We start from the raw sequence: 9,836 nt of genomic DNA, 5'->3' as shown, positions 1-9,836 counted from the left end.
GGGAAGATATCACAACACAACTCTACAAATAAAAATAAGTCATACAAGCATCATATTACAAGCCAGGGGCCTCGAGGGCTCGAATACAAGAGCTTGATCACAGACGAGTCAGCGGAAGCAACAATATCTGAGTACAGGCATAAGTTAAACAAGTTTGCCTTAAGAAGGCTAGCACAAAAGTAGCAACGATCGAAAAGGCAAGGCCTCCTGTCTGGGACCTCCTAACTACTCCTCGAAGTCGAACTCCACATAGAATCATCCTCGGGATCCTCTGGCTTCTGAACTCCATCATCTGGTTGCGTCATCCGAGAAAAATTGGAGAAGGGGAAAAAGAGGAAGCAAAGCAACCATGAGTACTCATCCAAAGTACTCGCAAGCAAGGATCTACACTACATATGCATTGGTATCAATGAAATGGGTAGTATCTGTGGACTGAACTGCAGAATGCCAGAATAAGAGGGGCGTAGCTAGTCCTATCGAAGACTACGCTTCTGGCAGCCTCCATCTTGAAGCATATAGAAGAGAGTAGATGGTAAGTTCACCAAGTATCATCGTATAGCATAATCCTACCCGGCGATCCTCTCCTCGTCGCCCTGTTAGAGAGTGATAACCGGGTTGTATCTGGAACTTGGAAGGGTGTGTTTTATTAAGTATCCGGTTCTAGTGTCATAAGGTCAAGGTACAACTCCGGGTCATCCTTTTACCGAGGGACGTGGCTATTCGAATAGATAAACTTCCCTGCAGGGGTGCACCACATTTCCCAACATGCTCGATCCCCTTTGGCCGGACACACTTTCCTGGGTCATACCCGGCCTCGGAAGATCAACACGTCGCAGCCCTACCTCGGCACAACAGAGAGGCCAGCACGCCAGTGTAAATCCTATGGTGCAGGGTCTGGGCCCATCGCCCATTGCACACCTGCACATTGCGAACGCGGCCGGTAAGCAGACCTAGCCTCCCTAATACAAGAGCAGGCGTTCCAGTCCAATCTGGCGCGCGCCACTTAGTCGCTGACGTCACGAAGGCTTCGGCTGATACCACGACGTCGAGTGCCCATAATTGTTCCCGCGTAGTTGGTTAGTGCGTATAGGCCAGTGGCCAGACTCAGATCAAATACCCAGATCTCGTTAAGCATGTTATTTTGAAGTAACCACGAACACCGACCAGGGCCAGGCCCACCTCTTTCCCAGGTGGTCTCAACCTGCCCTGTCGCACCACCACAAAGTAACAGTCGGGGGCGGTCGGGAACTCAGGCCCACCACTACCTGCATGGAGCCACCTTTCCTTTCAACTCCCACATCGAATTCACATGCGGGTACTCTTCGAGCTGACCCGACTTTAGTCACCACCTGTATAGTATGTATGTATGTATGTACCCGTGATCACCTCCCGAGTGATCATGGCCCGATAGTATAGCATGGCAGACGGACAAGAATGTAGGGCCACTAATGAAATACTAGCATCCTATACTAAGCATTTAGGATTGCAAGTAAGGGTAACAATTGAAGCAACAATGATAGGCTATGCAACGGAATAGGATTAACCGAAAGCAGTAACATGCTACACTACTCTAATGCAAGCAGTAGAGAGAAGGAATAGGCGATATCTAGTGACCAAGGGGGGGGGGCTTGCCTGGTTGCTCTGCAGGCAGAAACGGATCCTCGAAGGTGAAGTAGTCGGTCACTGGTTCAACTGCGGTCTCGGGGTCTACCGGAAAGAAGTAACGTAGGAGGAACACAATAAATAATAGAGCAACCGAAGCATCACAAAACATAACAAGGCAATACGTGTTGCTAGGAGTGACCTAGAGCAGTACTAAGTGATACCGGCGAAGGAGGGAAACATCCGGGAAAGTATTCCAGGTGTTTCGCGCTTTCGGACAAACAGACCAGAGGGAGAAATTTGCGTGTTTGCCATGCTAGGGATGTGTGGCGGACGAACGGGCTATGTATTCAGATTCATCTCATCATTCTGAGCAGCTTTCATGTACAAAGTTTTTCCATCCGAGTTACGGATGATTTAATATTAATTTTCAAAGTTTTAATCAATTTCTGAAATTATTTTAATTCGAAAATAGAAGTTAAAATGCTACAGGTACCCAGCTCTGTGTACACATATGTGTGCCCAGAGGCTGACATGTGGGCCAAGGGGGTCCCAGTTGACCGGTCAAAGTTTGACTGGTCAACAGGGGTGGGGCCCCCTTGTCTTTGACTGATTAAACTAGTTAGGTGGTTAATTAGTTAACTAGGCAATATTAATTAAGTTAATTAATAATTAAGTTACCTCATTAATTATTAATTATATTTAATTATTATGAAATTCTTTTTTTGTTCTAACAGGGACGTGGTCCCCAAAGGTCAGTGCGGCATGGGGCCAGCAGGGGCCACAGACACGCACGCGCATGCACCAGCAAGGTGCGGCTGTGGACAGGGAGAAGCCACCGAGTGGCCGGCGCGGGTGATACGTCTCCAACGTATATATACTTTTTGATTGCTCCATGCTATATTATCTACTGTTTTGGACATTATTGGGCTTTATTATCCACTTTTATATTATTTTTGGGACTAACCTATTAACCGGAGGCCCGGCCCAGAATTGTTGTTTTTTTGCCTATTTTAGGGTTTCGAAGAAAAGGAATATCAAACAGAGTCCAAACGGAATGAAACCTTCGGGAACGTGATTTTCTCAACGAATAAGACCAGAGAGACTTGGACCCTACGTCAAGAAAAGAAACAGGAGGCCACGAGGTAGGGGACGCGCCTGCCTACCCTAGGCGCGCCCTCCACCCTCGTGGGCCCCCTGTTGCTCCATCGACGTACTCCTTCCTCCTATATATATACCCACGTACCCCCAAACGATCAGATACTGAGCCAAAACCCTAATTCCACCGCCGTAACTTTCTGTATCCACGAGATCCCATCTTGGGGTCTGTTCCGGAGCTTCGCCGGAGGGGGTATCGATCACGGAGGGCTTCTACATCAACACCATAGCCTCTCCGATGAAGTGTGAGTAGTTTACCTCAGACCTACGGGTCCATAGTTAGTAGCTAGATGGCTTCTTCTCTCTTTTTGGATCTCAATACAATGTTCCCCCCTCTCTTGTGGACAACTATTCGATGCAATCTTCTTTTTGCGGTGTGTTTGTTGAGATTGATGAATTGTGGGTTTATGATCAAGTCTATCTATGAATAATATTTGAATCTTCTCTAAATTCTTTTATGTATGATTGGTTATCTTTGCAAGTCTTCGAATTATCAGTTTGGTTTGGCCTACTAGATTTATCTTTCTTGCAATGGGAGAAGTGCTTAGCTTTGGGTTCAATCTTGCGGTGTCCTTTCCCAGTGACAGTAGGGGCAGCAAGGCACGTATTGTATTGTTGCCATCGAGGATAACAAGATGGGGTTTTCTTCATATTGCATGAGTCTATCCCTCTACATCATGTCATCTTGCTTAAGGCGTTACTCTATTTTTAACTTAATACTAAGATGCATGCTGGATAGCGGTCGATGAGTGGAGTAATAGTAGTAGATGCAGGCAGGAGTCGGTCTACTTGTCTCGGACGTGATGCCTATATACATGATCATACCTAGATATTCTCATAACTATGCTCAATTCTGTCAATTTCTCAACAGTAATTTGTTCACCCACCATAGAATACTTATGCTCTCAAGAGAAGCCACTAGTGAAACCTATGGCCCCCGGTTCTATCTTTATCATATTGATCTCCTACTACTTAGCTATTTCCTTTGCTATTTATTTTGCCTTTATTTTACTTTGCAACTTTATCATAAAAATACCAAAAAAATTATCTTATCATATCTATCAGATCTCACTCTTGTAAGTGGCCTTATACGGATTGACAACCCGTATTTGTGTTGGTTGCGAGGATTTATTTATTTTGTACAGGTACGAGGGACTCGCGCGTAGCCTCCTACTGGATTGATACCTTGGTTCTCAAAAACTGAGGGAAATACTTACGCTACTTTGCTGCATCATCCCTTCCTCTTCGGGGAAAACCAACGCAGTGCTCAAGAGGTAGCAAGAAGGATTTCTGGCGCCGTTGCCGGGGAGGTCTACGCAAAAGTCAACATACCAAGTACCCATCACATACCCTTATCTCCCGCATTACATTATTTGCCATTTGCCTCTTGTTTTCCTCTCCCTCACTTAACCCTTGCCGTTTTATTCGCCCTCTCTCTCTATCCTCCCTCTCTTTCCGCTTGCCTTTCTTCCGCCATGTCTGAATCAAAAAGGGTTGGGGGTTCTCTCCAGAGTTTTAGTACTTTGGACAACCCTTCTATTCTCGCTAAGCTTATAAATAAGGATACTATGGAAAAACCTACCGAAGTTATCAATGAGAGTCTTAATAATTTTGATGAAGATGATTCTGGAATTTTTCGTTATTTACTTGATGAATCTTTGAAAGATGCTTGGTATAGACTATTAAGAATTAGGGCCAGCTATGTTCCTCAATATCAAATTGAAGTTTACTTAAATAGCTTTTATATTGACCTTCCTTCTTCTTTTAAGCATGTCTTAGATTCTATATTTGAAGAAGGTTTTCTTGAAGGGGATGTCGTAGACACTTATGAACAAATGAAAACTATATTTGGGCACCCCATGAATGAGAAAGTTGAATCTACATCTCTTTTGCTCTCTTACCAAAATGAATCTATTAAAGAGATAAAGGCTAGCCTAGATAAATTTCTGCAATATACTTAATCTTTCTTCTACCATTAATAGCCATGTGCTTTATCAAAATAGAAGGATTAATTCTATAGATAGCAAGTTTGCTCTTTTCTTTCCTAATACCAAAGATGGCAATACCTAAATCTATTCTTGCTTGTTATGCCTAGCTAGGGGCGTTAAACGATAGCGCTTGTTGGGAGGCAACCCAATTTTATTTTTATTCCTTGGTTTTTGCTCATGTTTAGTAATAAATAATTTTTATATCCTCTGTTTTGGTTGTGTTTTTTGTGTTTAATTAGTGTTTGTGCCAAGTAGAACCGTTGAGAAGACTTGGGAAAGTCTTGTTGAACTTGCTGTAAAAAACAGAAACTTTAGCGCTCACGAGAACTACTGCCATTTTTATTTGGAAAGTGATATTTAGTTAATTATTTTTTCAGATGATTAATAGATAAATTCCTCACGTCCAGAAATTTATTTTAGAATTTTTGGGGTTCCAGATCTTGCGCTAGCTACAGATTACTACAGACTGTTCTGTTTTTGACAGATTCTGTTTTTCGTGTGTTGTTTGCTTATTTTGATGAATCTATGGCTAGTAAAATAGTTTATAAACCATAGATAAGTTGGAATACAGTATGTATAACACCAATATAAATAAAGAATGAGTTCATTACAGTACCTTGAAGTGGTCTTTTGTTTTCTTTCACTAACGGAGCTCACGAGATTTTCTACTTTAAGTTTTGTGTTGTGAAGTTTTCAAGTTTTGGGTAAAGATTTGATGGATTATGGAACAAGGAGTGGCAAGAGCCTAAGATTGGGGATGCCCATGGCACCTCCAAGATAATCTAAGGACACCTAAAAGCCAAAGCTTGAGGATGCCCTGGAAGGCATCCCCTCTTTCGTCTACTTCTATCGGTAACTTTACTTGGAGCTATATTTTTATTCGCCACATGATATGTGTTTTGCTTGTAGCGTCTTGTATTATTTGAGTCTTCACTTGTTAGTTTACCACAATCATCCTTGCTGTACAGACCTTTTGAGAGAGCCATACATGATTTAGAATTTGTTAGAATACTCTATGTGCTTCGCTTATATCTTTTGAGTTATATAATTTTGCTCTAGTACTTCACTTATATCTTTTAGAGCACGGTGGTGGATTTGTTTTATAGAAACTATTAATCTCTCATGCTTCACTTAGATTATTTTGAGAGTCTTAAATAGCATGGTAGTTTTCTTAAAATCCTAATATGCTTGGTATATAAGATTAATAATAAAAACTTTCTTATGAGTGTGTTGAATACTATGATAGTTTGATACTTGATAATTGTTTTGAGATATAAAGGTGGTGATATAAAGTTGTGCTAGTTGAGTACTCCCTCCGTCCGGAAAAAGTTGTCCCCATGACGATTTTACAAAAAAACCCTCCCCAAACTCCCGACACAACCCGCGCTCCTTGTCTTCTCCAGTCGATGCTCGCTGCTCCGATACAGGCGCATGGACGCCGGAGCTCCCCTGCGCCACGCTGCTCCCCTGCTCTCCCGCGCGTCCTCCGCCGCCGTCGCAGCTGCTTCCTCTGCCGCTCCCTTTTGCCTCGCGCAGCTCCCCTGCCTCACGTGCCTACCTCCTGAATCTCCCCTCTTTAACCCCAAAAATTGCTTCTTCTTCCTCCCGCCGTGTCTCTTGCTCGCGCCCACCCCCTCCCACCTAGCATTGATGGAAGAAGCGTGGCCAGCCCTCGGCCTAGCGGCCAGCGATGCGGCCTTCCCACCCCCGCCCCGGCCCCCGTGGCGTGGGGCGCGGCGGGAGACGGTGGCCAAGGAATCGTCCGCGCGCAGGCGGTGAGCCAGATCGTGTCCAGCTGCGCCAACTCAAGCGGCCTGGCCGTGGACGTCGTCGACGCCAACGCCATCATCTCGGGAGGCGCCGCGCTCACCTCCACCGCGGGCCGGCTGGTCACGGTGCTCGAGGAGGTGTTCGACGCCGCAACGCGCCGGAGGCTCGCGCTCCCGCCCACCCCCATCGAGACCACCGAGCCCGCCCCTGAGTTCGTCAAGGGGGGGGGTCGAATGTTTACTTAAGCCAGCCTAGAGCCTCGTACTGCTGCTTTCATTTGCTGAATAGAGCTTAAACTCTGCACTTTCATGGACTTAAGTTCATTTTACTCATCGACTTACTTACCATGTCATATGTTTCCATTCTCTGCTCTCTATTATTGCTTGCTGCTCTTTGCATTGCTGTATTCAGTAGGGCCAGCTCGAACCGTGTGCACCGGGAAGAAGGCCAGCCCTAAGTTGATGAAGGGAGAAAGCCAACAGGATGCCCTGCAAATCGATTTCGAACAAGGTGTGTGTAGATTCAGAAATGTTCAGACTGAATGTTCACCGAATTAGTAAATCGTGTCTTTCCTAAAAACTGACCATGTCTTCGAACAAGGTGCATATGCCAGTGTTGTGTTAACACTTAACACTAAATGTTCAGTCTTGACTTTGAATGTTCACCGAATTTGCAAATCTTGTCTTTGAACAAGGTGCATATGCCAGTGCAAACCGAACAGTACTACTGCTCCCATGATCATGAAGTGTTAATCCTGATGTACCTTCAACATTTTCAGTTTACTGCACTACCTGACGGCCTCTCACAGTCTGCAATCAGCCAACCACCTCTACTGGCTGCTGCCACTCCTCACATTAGCTAGGTAATTCCTCTTAATTTCTAAGAAAGTTATCCCCTGCTCTCCGTTGCAACAAGTGTATGAATTTTTAACTGAACTTCAACTGAAAAACTGTGTATCACTGTATAAAGGAGAAAATGACTATGGATTAAAGGTCTGAGAAAACTGTGTACGTACACTGTGTATCATTGTATCATGGAGCAGTATAGTACTGAAAACATCTCCATAAATAAATTTTGACAGTTTACAAATTCAGAGTTTGGAGTACTAGCGATTATCTTCAGCAAGACAAGTTTACAAACATCTCCATAACTGAATTTTACAAATTCTCCATAAATGAAGACATCTCCACAAATTCTCCATAAATGAATTTTGCTTGTACATACACTGTGTACAAGCAAGATAAATTCAGCAAGACAAGTTTACAAATTCTCCATGAATGAATTTTGACAGTTTACAAACATCTCCACGAATCCATGGAAAGACAAGTTTACAAATTATCTTCAGCAATTATCTTGCAGGTTCGTCAGCACTTGAAAGAACAGCCATAGTAAATTCAGAGTTTGGAGTACTAGCAAATTAACTGAACCCTGAAACCTGAAATTTTAACTGAATTTTACCATCTTCTTCCTGAGGAACACGAGCTCTGGGCTCTGGCGGCAGCACAAGGAGCAGGGCAGAGGAGCAGGACCTCGTCAGCGTGCTTCTTGCCGCGCGCCAGTCCTCGGCGCCGGGGGCGGGGCGGGGTCGGGATCCTCGATGCCGCGGGCGGCACTGGTGCTGGAGGTGACGCTGTTCCCCCCGCTCGCCGACATAGCCGCTGCTCCACCCACTCCCCCCGGCCGTCACGTACCCCTCGTCTTCGTCCTCCTCAGCGATCTCGTGGCCGGCGGCGGTGAAGTCTGCGGCAGGTCAGCGGCACGGAGGGAGAGCGTGGCCAGGGCCAAATCAGCGGTCAGGGCCTCGCTGGCGGGGGCCGGATCAGGGGCCAGGGCCTCGCTCCAGTTCTTCCCAATGAACACGGAGCAACATGAGCTTGAGCAGCCTCCGTGAGGCCGGCGCAGGTTGGCTGTCGTCGAGCTCTGGGTCCGATGGCTGGTGCCGGCGTTGGCTGGGGCGACCACGGTGCTGGCGGGCGACGGAGGAAGGACGAAGAAGCAGTGGGGGATGATTAGCAACAGTTTAAAAGGTGGAAGGGTTTTTTCACAAAATTACAAATGAACTAAGGTGCGGACAACTTTTTTCGGATGGAGGGAGTAGTTGTGAATTTGAGAAATACTAGTGTTGAAGTTTGTGATTCCTGTTGCTTGCACGTATGGTGAATCGTTATGTGATGAAGTCGGAGCATGATTTATTTTTTGATTGCCTTCCTTATGAGTGGCGGTCGGGGACGAGCGATGGTCTTTTCCTACCAATCTATCCCCCTAGGAGCATGCGCGTAATACTTTGCTTTGATGATGTGTAGATTTTTACAATAAATATATGAGTTCTTTATGACTAATGTTGAGTCCATGGATTATACGCACTCTCACTCTTCCACCTTTGCTAGCCTCTCTAATACCGCGCACCTTTTGCCGGTATCATACACCCACCATATACCTTCCTCAAAACAGCCACGATACCTACCTGTTATGGCATTTCCATAGCCATTCCGAAATATATTGCCATGCAACTTCCCACCGTTCCGTTTATTATGACACACTCCATCATTGTCATATTGCTTAGCATGATCATGTAGTCGATATCGTATTTGTGGCAAAGCCACCATTCATAATTCTTTCATACATGTCACTCATGAGTCATTGCATATCCCGGTACACCGCCGGAGGCATTCATATAGAGTCATATTTTGTTCTAAGTATCGAGTTGTAATTGTTGAGTTGTAAGAAAAATAAAAGTGTGATGATCATCATTATTAGAGCATTGTCCCAGTGAGGAAAGTATGATGGAGACTATGATTCCCCCACAAGTCGGGATGAGACTCCGGACGAAAAATAAAAAAAAAGAGAAAAAGAAAAGAGGCCATAAAAAAGGAGAAAAGGCACAAACAAAAAAAGAAGAAAAAAAATGAGAGAAAAAGAGAGAAGGGACAATGTTACTATCCTTTTACCACACTTGTGCTTCAAAGTAGCACCATGATCTTCATAGTAGAGAGTCTCTCATGTTGTCACTTTCATATACTAGTGGGAATCTTTCATTATAGAACTTGGCTTGTATATTCCAATGATGGGCTTCCTCAAAATGCCCTAGGTCTTCATGAGCAAGCAAGTTGGATGCACACCCACTTAGTTTCTTTTTGAGCTTTCATATACTTATAGCTCTTGTGCATCTGTTGCATGGCAATCCCTACTCACTCACATTGATATCTATTGATGGGCATCTCCATAGCCAGTTGATACGCCTAGTTGATGTGACACTATCTTCTCCCTTTTTGTCTTCTCCACAACCACCACTCTATTCCACCTATAGTGCTATATCCA

The 9,836-nt window shown here is 44.8% G+C and overlaps 1 long non-coding RNA gene across 1 annotated transcript; it reads left to right on the top strand.

Annotated features, from left to right (window-relative positions):
* Positions 1-6,148: 6,148 nt before the first annotated feature.
* On the top strand, positions 6,149-8,718 carry LOC123082297 (uncharacterized). The gene is made up of 2 exons (XR_006439003.1): positions 6,149-7,028; positions 7,297-8,718. It is a non-coding gene; the product is annotated as an uncharacterized lncRNA (long non-coding RNA).
* The last annotated feature ends 1,118 nt before the right edge of the window (positions 8,719-9,836 follow it).

This window comes from Triticum aestivum, chromosome 4A (assembly GCF_018294505.1).
Source record: "Triticum aestivum cultivar Chinese Spring chromosome 4A, IWGSC CS RefSeq v2.1, whole genome shotgun sequence".
NCBI classification, from domain to species: Eukaryota; Viridiplantae; Streptophyta; class Magnoliopsida; order Poales; family Poaceae; genus Triticum; species Triticum aestivum.
This window is presented reverse-complemented; position numbering and strand designations above follow the sequence as displayed.